Source organism: Schistocerca piceifrons, chromosome 1, assembly GCF_021461385.2.
Source record: "Schistocerca piceifrons isolate TAMUIC-IGC-003096 chromosome 1, iqSchPice1.1, whole genome shotgun sequence".
Classification (NCBI taxonomy): Eukaryota; Metazoa; Arthropoda; class Insecta; order Orthoptera; family Acrididae; genus Schistocerca; species Schistocerca piceifrons.
Window position 1 is genome coordinate 584277804 of NC_060138.1, and position 14272 is coordinate 584292075.

The window sequence follows — 14272 nt, forward strand, 5'->3', positions numbered from 1 at the left end:
TTGTGATCAGAGAAACAGTTTTTAGGCAACAATATGTGTGTCTGCGACGGCAGCAATATGGAGTCAAAGAATCTTTGACAGTCAGTAGTGAATAGTTTCGGTGTGCAGCAGGTGGGGATTCGTTGAGCGTACAGTGTAATGCATGGACGCGCTTTCGGAACTATGTGAGTTTCAAATTTATTACGAGGAGGCATGATGACTCAGAACAATCGTTGCATATCATAAAGACATAAAATGCTTTTGAAATTGAGAACAAGGTATTATTTGATTAGGTAAAAAGTTTATCTTTATTTTTGTATACTTAAATTGTTGATCCATTTCAACCTCGTCACAGTCGAGTTTCTGATAATTATTCTACTGAGTTAATTTACTGTGCTACGGAAGTCCTAAAATTAAATGAATTTTTGTATTAGAATCTATAGCTTTTTTTATATAATAAGTTCCTTCCTAACTGAAATTTCAGAACTTAAATGCTGAGTCATGTGTTTCATTGACATTTTGTGTCAACGTTATGAACCCAGTTTCTCTGGACCAACTGTAGTCAGTTTGTAGCGATATTTTCTTTTAGTTTTTGCTGAGTCTTGCTGTGTTGCTGTTTCTGCCAGTACTTCATTTTGCAGGTGAGATTCATAATAAGTGATCGTTTCGTTTCCTTTGAGCAATGTAAGTTCTGCCTGTTTCTTTATCTTACCAGGACCATATATCAGTATAGAAGTTTTCGTGTGTTTTAGGTTACATTCTTAGACAGGTCACATTACAGCGGTATATTGATAATTTTCACTTATGGACCGTCTGACAGCAACTGAATAAAACACAATTTTAGTGCCATACCGTTTCGCCTTTATTTTCTGCAAGGCATCATCAGTGGCCTGGAATATGTACATATGTTAGCTATTTTATTCACATTTTTGTCACTGTGCCTATAGGTTATAAACAGTTCTGGTGGTTGGTATTTCCTATTAAGTAGAAATGTTTTGAACTGTACTTACAGGTTGCGTAGACAGTTTCTTACATATTACGCTCCTGTTGCATTTTTGGTGTTGTTCTTCTTCCTATGAGCGCCAATTTGCTGTTTTTTCCGCATTCCACAGCACTGTGCACTGAACGCTTGTTTTAATGCAATGTTTTGGTTTCTGTTGCCGACGGTCAAATGTTTTTGCCGAAGATCGAAAATTACTGCCAAACTTATGAGTGTAACTATTGAAGTATCTGTGGTCTGTTCGTGTATGCATTTGTGTGTGCGTTTGTGTATGTGTGTGTGTGTGTGTGTGTGTGTGTGTGTGTGTGTGTTTGTGTGTGTGTGTGTGTGAGTGTTTTTTGGTGTCGTATTAATTTAATTTAATTTAATTTTATTGTATATATATATTTTGTTTTTGTCCTGTGTATGTGTGTGTGTGTGTGTCTTGGTGTGATATATATTTTTTGTGCTGTGTGTGTGTGTCTGTCTGTATTTTGGTGTTATGTAATTTTTTTTTTTTTTGGGAGGGATGCTGTGTATGTATGTGTGTGTGTGTGTGTGTGTGTGTGTGTGTGTGTGTGTGTGTGTCTGTATTTTGGTGTTATGTATATATATATATATATATATATATATATATATATATATATATATATATATATATATTATCATTTCCTTTATTAAGTGTAGTAGGGAGCCTGTGCTGATGTGTGTTTGTTCATTTATCACATGTTTGTTTTCTGCTATGGCTTTCTGGATGTGGAAGTTTTCTTGCATTTGTATAAGATGTTCGTCATGGTTGCTTATTCTCATTATTTTCATTTCTTGTTCCATGTTAGTAGGATGATGGTTGTAGTGTTTTAAATGCTCTGCAAATGTGGAATGGTTTGTTTCATACTTCCAACATCTGATATGTTCGTTGTATCTTGTTTCAAAATTCCTGCATGTCATGCCTATGTATACTGCATCACAACTTTGACATTCAAGTTTATATATTCCTGATTGTTGGAATTTGTCCCTCTTGGTAGCTGGCTGGCTTAGGTGTGATTGAAGGATTTGCCCAGGCTTATATGCTATTTTGAAGCCCTGTCTCTTTAGGATGTTTGCAACTCTGTGCGTTAGTTTATGTGTGTAGGTCATGGTGTACCATCTGGTTTTTTCTGTGTGGTGTTGTCATTGTGTGTGTTTGTTGAGTCCATAAGTGAAAATTATCAATATACCGTAGTATTACGCGCAACTGAGGAGGACAGGACCACAAAAGTTGAAGAGGTCACATTACAGTTTTTTACAGTTAAATCTTTTTCAAACATTTCGCACTCACCAAGTCTACTGAGCATGAAACTACTGGTTATTGATTGGTTATTGATCTCATTCATTTGCTTATGAATGGGATCGATTTTCACACAGGCAAGATTCTTTCCAGTTTCACGTAAGTGATATGGCTTTGAGCTGAGTAGCACTTTAGGTTTTCAGTTCACATTCCCAGATTGGTATTTACGATAATATATATACACAGCTAGAGGCTATTCACTTACAACTGACGACACGCTGCATAGGGTTTTTGGTTTTCTTTGATGCGCTTAGAATATGAAGTATTTTGTTTTTTTTTCCGACAGCAGAAAACAGCAAGATCTAGTAGTTGGTACAGTGTTTAACCGTTTTTATAACTCATTTTCAGCTTGTGATTTACTTTCCGTGAATTCTGTTGGTATCATACGTGTGTCTATTACGTAGGAAAAGTTAGTTTTGGTTAGTAAAGAAAGGAAGTTTATGCTTTTTAAGTTACTTTTTTGTGTTTGCTTAACCACGGTTTCTTGTGCGACTTATTGTCGTTTTTTGTTTCGTAATTAAAATCCAACTCACTATTGAGATTCAGTTTCATTTTCCGGTACGTGTAGTAAAAGTGAAATTTTTTGGATACAGTTTTTGAGCCACAGTACTGTCTGTCAGTCTTTAAACCACAACAATGGACACCAGAAGCGCACAGCGGTGCAAAACTTCACCGAACGTGCTTAGCAATCAAGTGGCGCTATGACTGCGGAAACAGTTAATATCATTTAGTAATTTCCCGTTTCTCACACGAGTTGTGGATTAGATAAGAACTGTAGAATGGATTTACACGAAAGTACAATCGCAAACTGATTGAATCGCTCAAGAAGTAGGTAGTATCAGCTCCCGGTATCCAATGCAAATACCTTTAGCAATATGGATTCGGGATATATAACGTAATCCATTACGGGTGCAAATTTAGTAAATGCGGATCGTAGATCAGATATGATGTCGAGGCTTCAGAGGATTTTCTCACAGCTCGAGCGAAAATTTATACAAATTATACGAAATTGGGGAAGAAACTAAAACACAGTTTCACACATTTGATTAACAGTTGAAATAATCCCAAGAGTAGTTCGAAACAATGTCGGAATATATAAAAAATGAACTCAAAGCTGAATTACAACCTGTAATAGATCGTATGCAAATATTAGAGACGGAAGTGGAGTATATTGAAAACAGGCAACAGAGCGAATACGAAGAGATTCTTGGCAAATCACAAGCGTTATATCTAACGAAACGATAAAATAAGTATAACAACGCATTACATAACTACAGGAACAGGTTGAGACGGTAACTGCCCAAGAAGAAAGTTGACAAACCTTAACACATACGCACACTGAACGTTTTATTGAAATAACAGAGCAAATAGTTGAGATTAACAATAAAATAGCAAATTTGTCCAGTGACTCTGAAAGTTATTCAGTTGACAAGACACATTGCATTTTTCAGAAACGGCAGAATATCAGTAACAGAAACACTTCCAAAAAAGCAAGATAAGATTAACGAACAGCATAAGAAAGACAACAGGCGGCTTCAGGCACAGCTCAAACGCGTCGAAAACAGATTCAACGGAAATGATGCGAGCAGGAAACTTCTCCTTCTTTCACTAGTCCAGCAATAGAGAATACAGAAAATTATCACCATCTCTGGCCTTTTGGGGAATAGCAAGCTATGCCAAACAATACGCCACGGCAATACAGTGAGCGTAGCGCTTGGCGGAGACAAAATTTCGTCGCGCCAAGACGCGAGGAAACTTTTGACTATAAATACTTCTTATCAGTACGCAGTTTTAAAGCATTCCGTTATTATAATGGGGAAATACAACCCCACGCACGGCTGAATCAGCTTATGCTCTTCTACCTACTTGACCTTTAAAACCCAAGCTAGAATCCATGTGCTGTGTTCTTCAAAATGAACTTACTGTAACAATACGTGCACTCATTAGCGAATGTCGTTCTTAGCAAGATTTTTACAACGCTTTTCTCTCAGCGTCGCAGTAGCAACAGACACCCCTACAATCGTTGATGGTGTTATGACAGCAACCAGCCACAAATTTACTTACAGTTCCTTTATTGGAAGGATACCGTTACTGGTTTCGAATCGTTGTGATTCATCCTCAGACGGTTTACACGCATTCTTTATGATATGTGGTGTGTTTTTACAGATTAATTGTCCTAAAATATAAATAATACATAATTATAAACACGCCACACACAGATGGTTGCGTTACAGATTTTCGTTGCTTGTGACTTACGTGAAACGTCGGTTTCGAGTGATTGTTTTCATAACATTCGTCCAACAGATGTGAACGCATTCCCACTGCATCCTCGTTGTTGCACACGTAAATAGTTCTCACTGAACACTTTAGGTTTGTCACTGAGATGATTTATACCACGCACCACATGTTTTGATACATACAAAGAGCTTACAAACATATGAGTACCACAGATGCTATGATATATCCTAACATTTGACGATGATGTCCTATGTTTGGAAAGGATCATATATTCATTTACACAACTGTAATGCCTTTTACATTAGTACAGAGACATTGAATTTTTTGGGTTGATATTGCTAAATTAATTATAAAGTTTTTTATATATATTTAGAACTGTATAGGTAAAATAGTATATTATTTAATTAGATTTAGCATCATAAGAATTGTAGTAACATATAAATTTCTACTTGATCTGCAGATAGATGTACAATATTATTGCTTTGGAGGCTGGAAAGTAATTTTTGGAAATTTTTCAGGAAACGGGTGTTCGCTAACTCTGTTTGTTCGTTAAGGATATAGTCTGGAGTGCTGTTTTTGTGTGTGTGTATTTCTAATTCTTCTAATATATTCATAGTGGCTCCTATTTTTGCTAGATGCAAAATTTTTAAGTTGTCCTCATTGTTTCCCACTAAATGGTTTTCTTCAGCAATATGGGCTGCAAATGCTGATTTGTTCAAGTTACCAAGTCTCAGAGCATCAATATGTTCTTTGTATCTAATTTCAAAACTTCTGCCTGTCTGTCCAATGTAGAATTTTGGACACATATCACATTTGAGTTTATATATTCCTGATTTACGGTAGGGACTCTTGGAGGTATTTACGTCATGGATTACTTTTTATTGTAGTTTATTATTTGTGGAAAAGCTGATTGTGATATTTTTCTTCTTCTTAAATAAGTTTGCTATTTGGTATGAAAGTGGCCCTGTGTATGGGAGAGTAGCATATTTAGGTTTGGCTTCAGTGGCACACTGATTTGAATTGAAGTGACTGCTGTGAAGTGGATCTGTGGTTTTTGTCTGCATTTTTTTTTGTGGAGTTTTTCTATTATTGCGGGTTTATATCCATTATTATGAGCGACTGTTTTAATTATATTGATTTCATTTTGTTGGTCTGTGTCACTCATTGATACTTTTGTAATTCGGTGTAGCATCGTTCTGAAATATGAATTTCCAGCGGCTACATACAATATTTATACAGCCGTGGACTATATCCACGGCTCAAATTATTTCCTTTTTTGTTGCTTATAATCACGCTTTCTGCTAAGAAAAGCTCAGCATGCAAGTGTGCCTTTAAATTGCCCCCTGATTTACGAGGCAAAAGCACAAATCTACCGGCGAGCAACTCACTCTAAAGCACATTGCTTATAAATACACGTACATATCATATATAACATATATATCATAACATAATATTTACACAAAACCGATTTTCAATGTCTGAATGTGGCGCATGCACCTAGAACAGTCGTATGTTGGTGTTACGCCTACCGCTCATGCGCAGTCGCGTAAATTTCAGTAGTAACGAGGACGTCGTGAAGCGAGTTCACCACACAACACACTGTTTATAATCAGTCTGTGTGTTCATGTGCAAAAGACGTCGCAGAGGCAACATTTTTCTTCATGGATTTCACAAATGTGGTTTAACATTTAAAACAGGAGCAAAATCATAAAGTTATAACATTCGTTAACATGAAATTACAAATTCTTATTGCTGGTAGTATCTTTCGCACAATATTGCGCTTGAAATGTCTTTTTGTTTCAGATATGTCTTTTTACGACGTGTCGCCATTCACAGTTCCATGAACCGAAACATACGATAACATTATAATGGTGAGCACTGTTTATGGCAGATAAATGTCACACTTCGCAGTTTTGATACAGATGCGTGTGCAGGATCACTCGTAGCACAGTTTATATTTTTTCACTGGTTACACTGTTCATGTAGACTGATGTCACTGCTTTTTTTTCACCCTAGGTGGCACATCGCCTGATAGAAGACTGGTGGATTCCCATTCCACAGCATAGGTTCGTGAAGGCATGGAAGCAGGACCTCGGACTGCACGATTCTGGCGTCGATCCTCGTTTAGACCAGGTAAGAGTGTCCGTCGTTTTCGAGAACATTCTGCTTCCTGAGGACCCGTCCAAAATTCCTCCACCCGTCGAGTGGTCTTCCTCATTTCAGGTTATGCAAGTCTCATAACTTTTCCCATATGGACACACGTAACAAGTGCAGATAACATATACAAGTAAGCATTATGATTTTGCTTTACCTATATACAGCTAAATACATAGAATTGTCATACATATAGGTATTTACATGGATGCAAATACATACAAACATATTACATATTGGTTTTATTTAAACATAGAGACATATTCTTCTTGTCTTCATACAATGTGATTTGTCACACAGAAACGTTTTTCATATAGCTTTACATAAGTTTACAATATTTAAAGTATTTACGATCATTACAAGTTTAGATTTAGGTTTTGCTTTTGCAAATGATGTCACCTCAAATAGGGAAGGATTAGACAGGACATCCCACACCAGCAATGAGACGGAGCGCACAACTACAAATAAGCAACTAACAAAAGCAATGAACTAATATCAAACACAGAAAATACTTGCGCCACGAGTTAAGCGTACAGTGCAAGCATGGCCTCAGCTACTCGTAAGTCTGTGTGTTCAGTGGTGAGTCGCGTATCCATTCAGCTTCAGGGTGAAAGTGTGAGTGTGTAGAATGATTGAGTATTCACGTCAATCAGTCGTTAGTAGTCGAAGACTGATGGTGCAGTTAGTCAGTCTCGTTGGCTGAAAATTTATCTTCTTCACACCTGTACAAAAATTAATATAAAATTTTAAGTGGTTTTCTCCTTCTGCTGCTGACAAGAACATCTGAAATAAAATACTTATACTACGTAGCTTCTCCGTAAAGGCATCTGAGGTACGTGTATTTGAAAGTTGTGTATAACTTAAGCATGACCCATAGATGTGTTTAATGTTGAGCATGGTATACTCTAAGATCACGGTGAGCATATAGTCCAATAATTCTGTTTGTTTTAGGATGCTATAGTAGATATGCAAAAGGATGCGGAATGCTGACAATAACATAAGGACCGTCGTACAGCAAAATCCACATCGCTGAAGAGCAGATGAGTTATGGTGAGTACGCAAATGTACTAACATTCCAACTTTGAATTCCTGCACCCTCTTGACAGTGCCCCATAATTTTCGTTCCTAATTTCGGCTTCCGCAGTCAGCGCCGCACAGACTTTCCCTAACTTTTCGTCGTGTGTTGTTTGCTGAAAAGAAATTTTTGGTAACGGCGTCGCCCAATCGTTGTCTTCTTTGCGATTGAACATGAGTTCATTTGGAATGTTCGGAGTTTCATAAACATTGAGGTTCTGGTGTATCTCTGCAAATAAAGACAAACATGCTACCCAATTGGCATGTTTGGTAAAAATTAGGTTATCATCAATCTGTTAACGTGTTGAAACACACGTTCAGTGGTATTACACTGGGGACTGTAGCTTGAGATAAAAATACTATTAATACTACTGTCTCTGAAAAATTTACGCCACTTGTACCCAGTATAGTATGCAGCATTGTGGGATAAAATAGCTTTTGGTGTTCCCAAGTGGGGAATGTAGTCTCATGAGAAACGACCAATGATGGCAGTGGCAGTAGCATGCTTAGAGAATAAATTGTAAAATGCGGTAATATATTTCACACCACCACTGCTTGTGGGATGTGGACCACTTATGTCAGAACTTATAATTTCTAGAGGTTTAGTGGGTAGAACAGAATGCGAATCAGTCTTCATAGACAAGTTCAGCGATTTAGAATTTTGACAGATCTCACATGTTTTGAGTATACTGTGGATCTTACGTCTCATGTTGCTAAAGTAACAACAGGTATTAAGCTTTGCTAGCCACTTCTCGGCGCCATAATGACCCTAAACAAAATGTGTGCGAAATTAGGTTGCGTTCAGAGTCCTTAGGAATACAAACACATCAAGTAGTGGCATCAGGATGACGACGATAAAATAACTGATCAATATGTATCAAATTTCCGCTCCGGTAGCTGAGTGGTCAGTGAGACAGAATGTCAATCGTAAGGGCCCGGGTTCGATTCCCGGCTGGGTGGTAGATTTTCTCCGCTCAGGAACTGAGTGTTGTGATGTCCTAATCATCACCAATTCAACCCCATCGACGCGCAGGTCGCCGAAGTGGCGTGAAATCCAAAGAGTGGGACCTGGCGAACGGTCTACCCAACGGGAGTCCCTAGTCACATGAGATGTATCAAATATTGGTTGGACAGGGAATGGTGAGGCTGATTTGTGAGTAAAACTCTTACCTTATTCCTGTGAGGATCAGATTTCTGCAACGTTGACATATTTCTACATAATTAGATATAATACTGGTGATATAGATTATCCTGAATAAGAAGTATTCGGTAATCATTCACATTCTTCAGGTCAGAGTCACACACATTCAAGCCTTGAGGCAAACGAGACAAAGCGCCGGCATTGATGTTGTCTCTATCCTTAAGATATACAATTTCAAAGAAATAGTTTTGCAGAGATAAAGCCCAATGTTATAATCTGGGATGTCCATCTTACAAGTTAACAGAAATGAAAGAGCTTGGTGTATAAATTTTAGTGTGCTTTCCATACAAATAATCATTGAATTTCTTAAGGGTCCACACTATAGAGAGTCTTTCAAGTTCTGTGTTAGAGTATGTGCGTACACATTTACTAAGTGTGCGACTTGCAAAACTAATAATTTTAACATGTTCTTGTTCTCCATTCTTTGCAACCTTAAACAAACAACAGCCTAAGCCATAGGATGAGGCGTCACATGTCATACAAAAAGCTAAATTAAAATCAGGGTGATCCAAAATGCTTGCATTAACCAAAGCATGCTTAATTCTATCAAAATTTTTCTGACGCTGGTCAGACCACATCCATATCCGATTCTTTTAGAGTCGGTTCCATAGATGTTTGCTGTTTAAAAGTTGGTCTGGTAAAAACTGTCGAAAGAAAGAACAAAGTTCAAGGAATGATTTCAATTGCTTTCTGCTCTGTGGAATAGGAAGATTCATGATTGCGTCTATCTTTCCTGGGTCTGGTCGTATACCTTGAGCATTAATAGTATGTACAAGAGACTTAATTTCACTGCAAGCAAATTTTGACTTTTTTAAATTAGCTGTCACTTCAGCTTGTGCAAATTTATACAGAATTTTTGCGAAGTATCAGGTGTTCAGAACATGTCTTAACAGTTATGAGCAGGTCAACAATGCAGTTAGTAAGAGATTCAACCTATTCATCACCAAGTACAGTGTCAAATGCGGTGATAAACACGCCTGAACTGACGTTCAGACTGATGGGACGACACAATATAGAAAGGTTCGCTCCCCGAAAATGATTGCAGTATACTTTCTATCATCTGAAGCGATTAGGATTGGCAGACCGAAATGGTCACATCTATCGTAGAAAAATACTTAGAATCTAAAAATTTCCAGAGTTGCTCTTCTAAAATCTCAAGTTTTGTGCGAACGGGTAAAATGTTGTTGTTGTGGTCTTTAGTCCTGAGACTGGTTTGATGCAGCTCTCCAAGCTACTCTATTCTGTGCAAGCTTCTTCATCTCCCAGTACCTACTGCAACCTACACCCTTCTGAATCTACTTAGTGTATTCATCTCTTGGTCTCCCTCTACGATTTTTACCCTCCACGCAGCCCTCCAATGCTAAATTTGTGATCCCTTGATGCCTCAGAACATGTCCTACCAACCCGTCCATTCTTCTTGTCAGGTTGTGCCACAAACTCCTCTTCTCCCCAGTTCTATTCAATACCTCCTCGTTAGTTATGTGATCTACTCATCTAATCTTCAGCATTCTTCTGTAGCACCACATTTCGAAGTTTTGTATTCTCTTCTTGTGTAAACTATTTATCGTCCACGTTTCACTTCCATACATGGCTACACTCCATACAAATACTTTAAGAAAAGATTTCTCTTCTTCAGAAACGCTCTCCTTGCCATTGCCAGTCTACATTATATATCCTCTCTACTTCGACCATCATCAGTTATTTTGCTCCCCAAATAGCAAAACTCCTTTACTACTTTAAGTGTCTCATTTCCTAATCTAATTTCCTTAGCATCATCCGACTTAATTCGACTACATTCCATTATCCTCGTTTTGCTTTCGTTGATGTTCATCTTATTTCCTACTTTCAAGACACTGTCCATTCCGTTCAACTGCTCTTCCAAGTCCTTGGCTGTCTCTGACAGAATTACAATGTCGTCGGCGAACCTCAGAGTTTTTATATCTTCTCCATGGATTTTTAATACCTACTCCGAATTTTCCTTTTGTTTCCTTTACTGCTTGCTCAATATACAGTTTGAATAACTTTGGGGAGAGGCTACAAGCCTGTCTCACTCCCTTCCCAACCACTGCTTCCCTTTCATGCCCCTCAACTCTTATAACTGCCATCTGGTTTCTGTACAAATTGTAAATAGCCTTTCGCTCCCTGTATTATTCCCCTGCCACTTTTAGAATTTAAAAGAGAGTATTTCAGTCAACATTGTCAGAAGGTAATATACACTCCTGGAAATTGAAATAAGAACACCGTGATTTCATTGTCCCAGGAAGGGGAAACTTTATTGACACATTCCTGGGGTCAGATACATCACATGATCACACTGACAGAACCACAGGCACATAGACACAGGCAACAGACCATGCACAATGTCGGCACTAGTACAGTGTATATCCACCTTTCGCAGCAATGCAGGATGCTATTCTCCCATGGAGACGATCGTAGAGATGCTGGATGTAGTCCTGTGGGACGGCTTGCCATGCCATTTCCACCTGGCGCCTCAGTTGGACCAGCGTTCGTGCTGGACGTGCAGACCGCGTGAGACGACGCTTCATCCAGTCCCAAACATGCTCAATGGGGGACAGATCCGGAGATCTTGCTGGCCAGGGTAGTTGACTTACACCTTCTAGAGCACGTTGGGTGGCACGACATACATGCGGACGTGCATTGTCCTGTTGGAACATCAAGTTCCCTTGCCGGTCTAGGAATGGTAGAACGATGGGTTCGATGACGGTTTGGATGTACCGTGCACTATTCAGTGTCCCCTCGACGATCACCAGTGGTGTACGGCCAGTGTAGGAGATCGCTCCCCACACCATGATGCCGGGTGTTGGCCCTGTGTGCCTCGGTCGTATGCAGTCCTGATTGTGGCGCTCACCTGCACGGCGCCGAACACGCATACGACCATCATTGGCACCAAGGCAGAAGCGACTCTCATCGCTGAAGACGACACGTCTCCATTCGTCCCTCCATTCACGCCTGTCGCGACACCACTGGAGGCGGGCTGCACGATGTTGGGGCGTGAGCGGAAGACGGCCAAACGGTGTGCGGGACCGTAGCCCAGCTTCATGGAGACGGTTGCGAATGGTCCTCGGCGATACCCCAGGAGCAACAGTGTCCCTAATTTGCTGGGCAGTGGCGGTGCGGTCCCCTACGGCACTGCGTAGAATCCTACGGTCTTGGCGTGCATCCGTGCGTCGCTGCGGTCCGGTCCCAGGTCGACGGGCACGTGCACCTTCCGCCGACCACTGGCAACAACATCGATGTACTGTGGAGACCTCACGCCCCACGTGTTGAGCAATTCGGCGGTACGTCCGCCCTGCCTCCCGCATGCCCACTATACGCCCTCGCTCAAAGTCCGTCAACTGCACATACGGTTCACGTCCACGCTGTCGCGGCGTGCTACCAGTGTTAAAGACTGCGATGGAGCTCCGTATGCCACGGCAAACTGGCTGACACTGACGGCGGCGGTGCACAAATGCTGGGCAGCTAGCGCCATTCGACGGCCAACACCGCGGTTCCTGGTGTGTCCGCTGTGCCGTGCGTGTGATCATTGCTTGTACAGCCCTCTTGCAGTGTCCGGAGCAAGTATGGTAGGTCTGACACACCGGTGTCAATGTGTTCTTTTTTCCATTTCCAGGAGTGTAATTTCATTAATTGTATGAACATGCAAAACAACTCTAATATTCCCATTGGGTTTCTTTACAACACGCAGAGGGTTACAGTAAGATAACATGGAACATTCGATGATTTTCCACTTTAACATTTGCTTCAACTCGAGTCACACAGCGGGTAACTGGGATAGTGGCACATTGTAGGTTTCATGGAAGAAAACCTGGGTTTTTTCGAAGAAATTTTGGGGAGGATTAACTTCAATTTTATATCCATATGTGTTGATCACACTTGGTCAATTGCTAAATACTTGTATATACTTGGGCAAAACATCATAAAGTTCATTATGTTCATTATGTGTGACAGCTGTGTTTTCTGATTACTTATTACTAATTAAAGTTTTCAAGTTGTAAGGTATGCGTGCAAACTGATAATGCATCTGAACTGTCTTCTCAAGCCCAGGGTGTTAAACAGACCTTATGTATAAATATGAATCTTGCCCCGTAAGGCAGCTAAAATTAGGTGCGGGTCATAACAAATTAATTAGGAATGCTGGTGTCACCGAACTAGAATGCATGAATTAATAAAAGTGAAAGCTTGGGATCTATTCTAGAAAGACTAAACAGAAGTTCCCCTTTTTATTCCACAAATAATTTTTCAACTGTACTTCCAGTGGTCAAGTGATACACAATGATCATTTTCGTTTACTTTCAACACTCATTGACAAAAATTTAACTCTTGAACTCTTGGCAGTTATTAAATAGTTATCTCTACAAATGAAAATGTTATCACAGGCAATAATGATCAAAAATCTTCATCTATTAAATTTACTTCTACAGTATCGTAGCTGGTCAATGCACTAAGTTGGTGAAGAATAAATTTACCTTTTAAACCAATGAAAAATCTCTCATGTACTCAATGTGAGGGTAGGTTAGTATCCTAGCATTTGATATTCAACAGTGAAAGCGTATGCAGGTTGTAGTGAGCAAAATCTCGACTCAACTTTTATTGTGGCCTAATGCACGATGGTACGTTTCAAGTCTGGATCTGCAACGAGGCTGTCTCCGTTGTAACAGTTGTGTTACTAAATGAGACACTTCTGTCACTCAATGTAACTGGGTTTTCTCTTTTGATGCTGTCAATTGTCAGGATGAGCATTCTAAAGCATTCTGTCAGGGCGAAAATATTAAATAAATTAACTTTTCTCCCTTAACAACATGTGGGCAGGGTGGGTTCTTCCTTGGCTCGGGTATGAGGTCGAATGAAACATCATTTTTACATAAGATAACTTTTATTGAAGATTTGTACAACTGTATCTTACGGGATGTTCTGGTTCGGAGAGTGGCAGCTGTGTCGTTTGTGAAGTATTCTGCTGCGGCAGCGGCGGTGTCCACAGCGTCTGATTAAGCGTAGTGTTGTGTATCTCATGTCGCCGTCTCGCCCAGTTGACTGGAGACGCGCAGCGCGAGGTGGCCCGTTTAATTATTGCGAGCGAAGTCGTGCATCGGATGGTGATACCTTGGATGTGGCGTCCCAGTGTTTCTCTTCTCTAAGCGGCCGCATGTGTTGTGCGTCGACCAGCGGAGCGGCGCGGCGGGGCAAGGCCAGTGTCCCGAACTCGAACCACGGACTCCCGCTTGCCAGTCTTCGGCTGCCAGGTCTTCATCCCAGCCCACGGGTGACTGCTGAGGTGAGGCCATCTCCTTCCCGTCCTCAC